Source organism: Aotus nancymaae, unplaced genomic scaffold, assembly GCF_030222135.1.
Source record: "Aotus nancymaae isolate 86718 unplaced genomic scaffold, 86718_ANA_hifiasm-v0.15.2.pri h1tg000014l, whole genome shotgun sequence".
NCBI classification, from domain to species: Eukaryota; Metazoa; Chordata; class Mammalia; order Primates; family Aotidae; genus Aotus; species Aotus nancymaae.
The window spans coordinates 98,622,280-98,633,019 of NW_026988425.1; the positions used below are offsets into that span (position 1 = coordinate 98,622,280).

At 29.5% G+C, this 10,740-nt stretch overlaps 1 non-coding gene across 1 annotated transcript; it reads right to left on the minus strand.

The window, feature by feature from the left end:
- Nucleotides 1-8,539: 8,539 nt before the first annotated feature.
- Nucleotides 8,540-8,646, minus strand: LOC135274922 (U6 spliceosomal RNA). The gene has a single exon (XR_010342666.1). It is a non-coding gene; the product is annotated as a U6 spliceosomal RNA (small nuclear RNA).
- Between the last annotated feature and the right edge of the window lie 2,094 nt (nucleotides 8,647-10,740).

The following is a 10,740-nucleotide window of genomic DNA, read 5'->3' on the forward strand; positions in this document are numbered from 1 at the left end:
AAAAAATGACACCTCTTATGGTTATTCACAAAATACATTAAAAAATATTTTTTTAGAAGAGGAAGATACGTGAATATATATATAGTTCAATTACATTAATAAATTTTATTAACTGACAAACTAATTTTTGAGTGATTTAAAAATCAGTGAAAGAAGCAAGGCAAAGCAAGTAAATATTTATCATTAAGGATAGAAGAGTAGCTATTCACAATGTTGATGAAGCTGATAGTGGTCTTTATGTAGGGCACTGAGAATGCTGTTATATTTTCTGACCAAGTTGGTGTTTGCTCGAGTGTTCATTTCATAATAATTTTTTAAACTGTGCATTTATTCATATACATTTGTGCACATTTTAATGTTTTTGCGTGTTAATTATAATAATAACATACACACAAAGCAGAATTACTGAAATGTTAATGGCTCTTTGAAAAAGCTTGGATATTAATAGGAGCAGAACCATAGAGTATTATATCACAGGAAATAGAATTGAGATTGATTCTGTTAACCTAGGTGATGTTCCAGCACCTTATTGATGCAAAATGCCTTAAAATATTTTCAGTTTTCACAAACTTGCTTGTTAACACCTTTCTTTACTTAATTATTGGGTAATATCTCATGTTTTCTGTTTACTCTTTGTAAACATTTTTTAAATTTCCTTTTACTTATAATTTTTGTGGGTAATAGTACATAGTAGGTATATATATTTATGGGGCATATGGGATAATTTGAACAGGCATACAATGTATAATAATTGCATCAGGGTAAATGGAACTCCATCACCTTAAGCATTAATCCTTCATGTTACAAACAAATTATCTCCTTTTAGTTATTTTTAAATATATATTATTATTGAATATAGTCATTTTGTTGTTCTATCAAATACTAGATCTTGTTCATCTGCATACTTTTAGAATAGTTTGCATTTTAAATGTTCCTGTCTTCTAAATTTATATTGTATTTTAAAATATTCTTGATGATAGGCAAGCACTTATTGAAGCAGAAAGTTGTTGCTTTCAGAATTTAGAGCAAAAATAATTACCAGTTAACTATATATAATATTTATATAATTGTATATAAGTTTTAAATGCAATAGTTAGGGAATAATACTGTATAAGAGATTTTGCAGATGATGCACACATTCTACACTAATAACTAAATAAAAATGTCATTTTTTGCTGGAATTTATTTATGTCAATAAATATTATTTGACAAAGACTGCTCATTAGGTGAGGAAAGAAAAAATACATTAATAATAACCAGGCACATTGTGTCCTAACATCAACTGTCCTTCCTTCAAGCCACTTTGGATTACCAATTATTTTATATCCTTATGAAGAGGAGAGAACTGGACAAAATGTATGATATAGTTTAGATAGATAATACAACCACAGAAAGAAAATAGAACTATATGCTTTATTCCTGTTTGTTTATTTCAGATATTTTAAATTTTAGATGTATTGAGTCTATTGTTGTTGATCTTTATGATTGCTTTATTAACCAAAACTTAAAACACTTAGTGATCTCGAATAACTAAATCTATAAATAAAGAAAATATTTGTCAGTATATGTTTGTACGTGTTTATATGTATGTGTCTGTATTAGTGGATACTCTTACAATAGAAAAACACTATTATCAGATTCCAGCATCTTGTGTCAGAGTCAGATCGCTTTGCTTCTCTTAATTTCTGTTCCAGTGTTATGGCATTTTTTGTCTTGTGATTATTTTGTCTTTTGTATTTATCTCTTCTTCCATGGATAGCAGAAATTCTCATGGGAAGGGATAAAATGTGTCAGGTCAATATCTTTACTCTGTGCTCACACTCTACTGCTAAATCACTGCTGATCCTGCCAAAATAAGAAACTAGTTCATTGATTTACAATATGAATGGCCTCTGTCTATTGGTATAAATACACAAGGTAGAGAATCTTGTAGGACTTCATAATAAAAAGTCTTTGATGTAAGATGAATGACCTACAAAATATGAGGAAATCTACTCCTTTCTTCACCTCAGTGATGTCTGTTTTGTGAGTAGATAGATGATTTCTACTCAAGGAATACAAAACTACCCAACTTCAGTACCACCAAAAATTTTTAACAGTATCAGGAGCTCCAGAAGAATTAAATTTTAGTGGATATTCTTAATGAGAGGACATTTCTTTACAAATGCCCCAAGTTTAATAAAAGGGTGTTTATGTGTGTATGTGTACACACACACACAGGTACCTAGTTAAACTGTTTTGTTTCGCTATGACTTTTTCTTAAGCAAATTCTGTCTTGTCACAACTTTATAGGAAAGATCATAAAAGTCATTCTGATTTTCATTTCTAAATATTATTAGAGTTATTTCAATAGTGAGCTTTGATCTCTAAAATTTACTCTTCTTCTACTTTTCAATATTACAACCTAATTTAGCCTAAACTGTCCTTTAACTCACTAAACATTTAAAAAAGAATTTTTGATCTGCATTTATCTGACAAGGTGATGCATCCTTTTGAAGTTTTGTCTTCCATCACATCATGATGGCCTGTCACTCATGTGCCAAGGGGTTTAAGATGAATGGAGTTAAGGAGAAAGGTCAAATAAAATGCACTGCCAGACTCTGACATGACACAATCCATCAAATAAAACAGCAAAACCCCTTTAGCCTGTAAGCATTCAATTACAAATTGTCAAATGTTCATGATAATCTAAACTTCTGAGATGAACTTAAAGTGAATATTGATTTCAAACCGAAAAATGGCAGTAAGTTAGTTGAAATTAAATTGAACTACAAACGTGTCACTTCCAAGCATTTCTCTTTTTAGATGGACACAATGCTAAATTCCAGCTTCAGAATTTAGTTTTATTTCAGTACTTGATTTTACTTAGATTTATAATTGTATGTTTCTATGTTAGGAAAATGCTTTAAGTGGCAGCATCAATTCAAACTCATTGATTTAGCAGATATGCAGTGAACTAACACACCCAGATGTTAACGTGTGGAGTTTTATATTTTGCTATATTAGAGTTGGAGAGTTGGCGAAAAGATCAGAGAAAACATAAATCCATATATTCTCAGGGGAGAAGCAGTTGTATTCTAGTGGGAAAAAAATGGTGTGAATGACCAAAGGGGCAAGTGTGATTGTAATTAGATGATTAGGTTGATTTACTACCAAAGTTGAGGTTACTAAATCACATGTCAAAATTGCTTTTAAGTTTTGTGTTATTCATTTTTTACCTCTTAGCTACTCCTTTTACACAATTGAAATTTGAAATTAACATTCACACAGACATCACAAAAAAGATCTATTATTATCAGAACTCAAAGGTATTTAGTTTCTGTATGTAACTAAAACTCATTTCTGGGGCTTGGGGTAGTATCTTTTATATGAAACACATTATTTGTGAAGTCATGTCAAGGCTATAAAATAATACATATAAATAATATAGATACATAGATTTCTCAATGTGTGTTTATATAAATATGGCTAAGTGGGAATTTTGAATTATTTTATAGTATGAATAATCACTGTTTAAAAACTAGCCTTATTTGTTTATGGAGTCAGTTAACTAATATAAATTAAAATATAAATATACTTCAATATAAAAACAAATATAATATTTATATTTTAATATAAAATGCATCTATAATATATTAATATAAAAATAAATATAATGTACATTATTTTGTATATTATAAATATATTTAATATTAAAATATAAGTATTATGTTATATTTATTTTATACTAAAATATATTTATATAGAATATAATATTATATAAATATGTATATATGTATAAATATATTTTAATAGGAAGTTCTATCAAGCCCAGTATGAATGCATTGAAATGAAAGTGTAAATTCTGTATTTGAGGAAAGCAAAATTGTAAATTCAGACATGGGAAATTTTATTAAGCAGAATATAATGTTAAAATTCTAGTGATTTTTAACTTGTAAAGAATAAGTTAATTAGGGAATTTGAATGAATTTCTTTGGAATCATTGAGACAATACCTCCCCTAAGGAAAAAAAAAAGGAAGTTTTCCATGTACAATGGATCCTATTTTTCCAAAGGATTACTTGTGTTTTGCTGTTTGACCTTTTTCCTTGAGAGCTGTTATTGGGATTAATTAATTTAAAAAATTATAAAAGATACTGCCCCAGGCCCCACAATTAGGTTTTAGTTGCATACAGTGATTTTTACATTTTTTTTTCAATTAAACTAATTTTGACTTTCTTTACATCTCAGAGTAAAATTCTACATCAGACCTTAAGAAATGTAAGACACAATATTACTCTGAATTTTGTAATAAAATCGTATCATACTCAAGAATTGAGATATTTTGATAAACCTACTGTCTCAATTTTTTAAAAAAATTTATTTATATACTTTAAGTTCTGGGGTACATGTACAGATCATGAAGGTTTGTTATATAGGTATCTACATGCCATGGTGGTGTTTTGCTGCATCCATCACCCAACAACTTTTATGACAACTTTTAAGACATGATCTTTTTTTGAGAGGAAAGCAATTATTTAAGGAATGAAGTGAGAGCCTGCTACTAGTGAAGCAGCTAGACTACCACTTTCTAAATAAAAAATGTGAAAAAATTATTTCAAACTTGTGTATTGTGTGTGTGTGTGTGTGTGTGTTTTTCCCAAAGAGGACTTCCCAGGTGACATTTTATCATTTTGGGGGTATAGTTTAGAATAGATAGTTTTAAGATACCAAATAATGAGACTGCAAGTGAAATTTCCAATAACATTACGCTATTGAGGAGCTGATACCACAGCATAAAAAAAGGTTATAAGATAAAATTTGAAGAAAATTGGATAGTTTTTTTTTCTCTTTTTGCCTTGCAACCTCACTGCCCTCATGCATTATTGAGAAGCTCTTGTAAAATCTAACCAACACAGAAATTTTCAAGCATCATATGGTTATTAATGAATTGATCAGAAAGTATTTAAGAAACATTCAATATGCAAAGAACTACTCATTCTTATGAAGCCATTTCTGCAGCTCATTTGAGTATGCTGGCATCTTTGAGTGATGAGAATTAAACTGCTCAAGTGCATAGTAGCAGCAATGAGCTGCTCTACCTGTAACTGAAATCATGCTGCATTGGAGTCAATAAACCAGGTAACTAATATCTCTCTAAATGATTGTCATTTAAGGATTTTATATTTCATATGCACAACCAACATATATGAGAGGTGATGAATCAGCAAGCACCTCAGTGACATTTATATAAAATCATGTGGAACATGGGAAAGCAGTGCAACCTATGTGTCACATTATAACAAATCTGAAAATATTGGCAAAGGAAGAAGGTCTCCAGCCCAAAGAATAAAAATAAAAATAAAAATAAGCATATAAGATGGCGATTCAAAGTACTCTACTCCGAGATCGGGCTGTTTAGGTTGTACCAAAAGTTTGTAAGAGTTGCATATGTGATTTTTTTTTTTTTTGAAATAAAACTACATGGCAGATTGTACAAGATTAACTCTATAGGGACAACAGAGCGTTAAATCATAGCTAACCATTTTGCTGTAAGACTAACCACTTTGTTGTAAGACCATCAGTATTTCCAGTGCACAAAACAATCTGAAAGTTCTAAAAGTAGGAGACTACTCGCTATTGAGCAGAGTATACAATCATCATTTTGATTTATAAAAAGATCTTCAAATTCAGTAATAGTTTATGTTAACCCCAGACATGAAATACAAATATACTAATCTTTACAGAGTCAGTGATCAATGACTATATCAAAGGTCAGCAATTGATTTATATGAGAATATCTATTAGTAGCCATTTTTCAAAAGTTATTTTTATGGACAATGACAGAGCTAATAATTTGTATGATGTAGTTTATAAATATTACATAGCTTTGTGCAAGGAGCAGTCTGTTTTGTGGTCTGGCCAGACCTGGGTCTTTTAGTAGTCAGGAAGAAAGACTTAGAGCCAAATTTCCTGTCAATTGTGACAAATAACCACAATTTTTTGGATAAATTTAGTGACCTATGACAAATCCTATGAGATTATGACAAAACATGTGTATTCCTTTGGTAATCAAATTTAAGCATAGAACTTCTAAGCATAGCTAAGTAGCTGAAATGTGGCACTTTCAGAACATTCAAGGCAAAATTGAAGAGTATAGAAATTGGCTTGGAAAGTGTTTAGAATGCAATATTCGGCAGACAACATTCTGTTTCAGCCAATGTAATAAAATACCTTCACTGGGAAGAAAGCTAAAATGCCTTTTGAGTCCATCTGGATAAGAAAGCTTTGCTGAAGTCAGCTCATTTAAGATATGTCCTCTACTATCATGTTGGCATTCTAGATACATTATCCAAACACATGAAAGAAATTGATGTCTTAAGCTTTAGGTGAAACTATAGTCAATGTTAAAAGCAAATAATGGATATGGCCTCGCCAGTGGGTGTGATAATTGTTAGCTAACTCATTTGGTATGACTTTGTGCTCTCGTGTGTCATGTCTTCTATTAGTGACTTGTGAGAACTTACCCCTTTAAGGTTTCATAAGAAGACAAAATGATGTTATGATCTCATAATGAAGATGCTATGTTTAATTAGGAAGTGTCACAAGCAAGAGGAAGTATGTATAGAAGGATGCTTCTAAAAAGCTACATGAACTTTGCTGGAGACTAGAGGAAAATATTCATGATTACAATATGTTTACTATACAGTGGATATCTGAAAAAAAATCTTGTACCCAGCATAGAGTGAATGATTTTACATTCTGAGATATCTTAGTTTTGATTTAGTAGATTTAAGAGTCTATTTAAACATCTGTGGAAGTTGCATTATGATTCTAAACAGACACAAAATATTTAAGATTGTTTATTAGTAAAGATAAAAGTGGTCATTAAATGAAGTTTTATATATATTTAAAATAATGTCATCGTAATTTTCAACTGTTCCTCATTTTAGGACACGTTTTCAATAGATATCTAAGCAAATAATGCCAACATCTGAGAGCTGTTGAAAAATTTTGCAATTCAAAATTCAACTGAATTAAAAATATTTTCAATAGATATCTAAGCAAATAATGCCAACATCTGAGAGCTGTTGAAAAATTTTGCAATTCAAAATTCAACTGAATTAAAAATAGTCAAAGAAACAACTTACGTGTTAAAAAATTTGTTGCTGTGAAGCTAAAATGAAATATTTTCATATAGGAAAATGAAAGAAAATTTCTCACTAGTATACTTACCTGCACTATAAAAAATGGTCAAGCATGGAAACTTGAATATCGAAGAAAAGATATAATATCAGTAAAAGCAAATATGTAAGAAATAGGAAGATTATTTTTCTCTTAATTTCCTTAAAACTATTTAAAGCAAAAATATTTAGGATTTGCTTAATATAAAATACATGACAATGGTAGGAAAATAGACGGAGAATGGAAATTTGAGCAACATGAACCACTTTTACAAAACTGACATTAACAGAATATTATACCCCATAGCTGCAGAACACACAAATGAGAACAGATGGGATTTTTACAATGATAGACCTTAGCTGCCCTATAAATCTCAATAAATTTCAATATAATTAAATACTGCAGAATATTTCTGACTACACTATGTATAAATTAAGTATTAGCAATAAGAAAATATTTTTAAATGCTCAGTACTTGGAAATTAGGTAATATATTTCTTTAGAAATCCTGTAAGTTGAAGAAAAAAACTCAGAAGATAATTTAAAAAATAACATTTCAGCTTGAATTAACAACAGAAAACTAACAGTTTGTAGGATACAGCAGAAGCTAGGTTTGAAGCAGTTGTGGATCTTAAATACTTATATTAGAATAGAAGAAACATTAGAAAATTAACAAACAAATGATCTTCTTTAAGAAGGTAGATAAAAATAAACTTAAAACAATAAAAATAGAAAGAAGGAAATAAAGATAAGTACAAAAATCAATGACATAGAAAACAGACAAATAATATAGAAAATTAGCAAAGCCAATGTTGATTCTTTGATGAGATTAATGAAACCGATTAACTCTTATAAAGGCTAAATGAGAAAACACAAAGAAAATGTAAAAATTACTGATATCAAAAGAGGACACATTATTACAAATTCTACTAACATAAAAATGTATTAAAATAACTTTATGCCAATTATTGCAACCTAGAATAAATGGACAAATTATTGAAGAAAACAAATTAGAGAAGCTTAAATGAACAGAAATAGAGAATTTGTGCAGAAACATAGAAATTTAAAGCATTGGGTTACAATCCAGAATTTTCTCCAGAAGTAAATTTAGGCACAATTGTTTCATTGAGTGAATTCTATTAACCATGCATAGGAGGAATAATACTGCTGTTATCCAAATTCTTTCAGAAAGTTGAAGAGAATAGAACTCCCCAAATCTGTTTTACAAGGCAGTCTAAATTTTTAAACCAGAACTCGACAAATGTAATAAAAGAGAAAAAAATTACTGATCAATATTCCTCATGAACACAGACCCAAAAATTCTTTTTTTGTTGTTGTTGCTTTTAGTCAAAATCTTATATCACTATTTATCTTTTCAAAAATATGGAACGCTTCACGAATTTGCGTGTCATCCTTGCGCAGGGGCCATGCTAATCTTCTCTGTATCGTTCCAATTTTAGTATATGTGCTGCCGAAGCGAGCACCCAAAAATTCTTAAGAAAATATGATCAAATTGTGTCCAGAAATATATAAAAAAATTATAAACATGTGACCAAGTGGAGCTTATTCAAATAACGCAGTTAGATTAACAAACTATTCATTAATGAATGTAAATCATTCTATTGGCAGGATAAAGGAAAAAGAGGCAATATGATAAATTCAACAGATGTCTAAATAGCAATTTATCAAAATCAATGCTAATTCATGATCAAATAAAACCTTTCAAATATCTCAGAATAGCATAGAATTTTCCCAATCTGTCAAAATTCATTGTGAAAAACCTATAGTTGATATACTTAGTGGTGAAATATTATATACTTTGCCTCTAAAATCACAAAATGGAAGGCATTCTCACTCTTACTATTTTTGCTCAACATTTTTGAGAACTCTATTTGATATAATAAAGCAGGAAATATAAATAAATAAATTATCAGAAAGGAAAAAGTATAGCTGCCATTATAGTCAGACAACATTACTGTGTACCTGAAAAATCCTATGAAATATGCAAAGTCAAAAAAAGAACCAAAACTGCATGCAGCAAGATTCAGGACACAAGGGAAGGTTGGGAAAAATAATAATAAAAAAAAAAATTGTATTTTACAAACTAGTAAAAATCTGGAAAAAAAGCATTTTAAAATTCTGTTAAACTAGCAGTAAATAAACATAGAAATAAATGCAATGACAGCAGAATTTCTACACTGAAAATAACAAATCTTTTTCAGAGAGACTAAAGGAGTTTAATCAGAGGGATAAAACTTCATACCACCAAAGATTCAATAGTGTAGTGTATTAGTAGTCCACAAGCAGGTATCTAGATTTATCTCAATCTTAATAAAAATTCTAGCAGGCATTTTTCTTTTGGTAAACATTTTCAGGTTGACACTAAAGTTTACATGGAAATGTCATGTGAATAAACTAAGAAATTTTGAAAATGGGGATAAAGTTGTGATTTGGGAGTAGGTAAATCTTTGTCTCATATAGAACACAAATAGTATTAACCATAAAAAATTTGATAAATTACATTTCAAGAAAATCTATTACTCCTCAAAAATATCATTAAATGAATAAGCAGGCAAGCTATATGGAATAAAGTATCAGTAATGTGTCTGGTAAAGAATTTGTATCCAAAATATAGACATAATTTTCAAAATTTAATATAAAAATTATAAATAAAATACCACAAATGGTATTTTAATAGTAAAATAATGGAGAAAAGTCTTGAACAGTCACTTGACATGGAAATATGTTCAAGATCATTCATCAGGTTAATGAAAATCATACTTACAAGGTATATTAATGAGGTATACTTACGATATATATGAATACCTCATCATTCCCACTAGAATATCTACTACTACTAAGGTTGATAACAGAGAGTATTAATGAGGATGTGGAGTAGTTGGAATTCTAATCAATTGCTGATGATAATATAAAACACTCAACTACCTTTGGAGAAGTGTTTGGAATTTTTAAATATAGTTAAACATATACCTACTCTATGACCTAGCAATTTTACTCTTTGTTATTTACCCAGGAGAAATGCAAACATATGTATACAAAACAAATGTGTATAGGAATAGCTGTTTTATTTGTAATAGCCAATCACTTGAAAGAACCAAAAGGTCTTTCAATAGGGAATGGATTAACTCATTCACACAATGGAATATTATTCAGTAACAAAAGAATGAACTAGTGATTTACACAACAGCATGGATGAGTCTCTAGAAAGTTTGTACACATGAAAAGGAAAAATTAGCGAAAAAGGCAAACCCCAAAAAGGAAGTATTTGATAATTTCATTTACATAAACATCAAAACCACAGAAAACTAATTCGTGGTGTTCAATATCAAAATAGTGGCTGCCTATAGGAGTAGGAGTTGACAGGAAGTTGGTATAAGGGAGCTTTTTGTATAAATGAAAGATCCACAACTTGATCGAAGTAGTAGTTACACAAGTGTATTAATTTGTCAAAATTCATTGTATATGTATTAAGATTTAACATTTAATACTTTTTTCCTCAACAAAAAAAAATAAAACCCTGGACATACAACCTTGAGCATTAAATACTTAAAGAACAT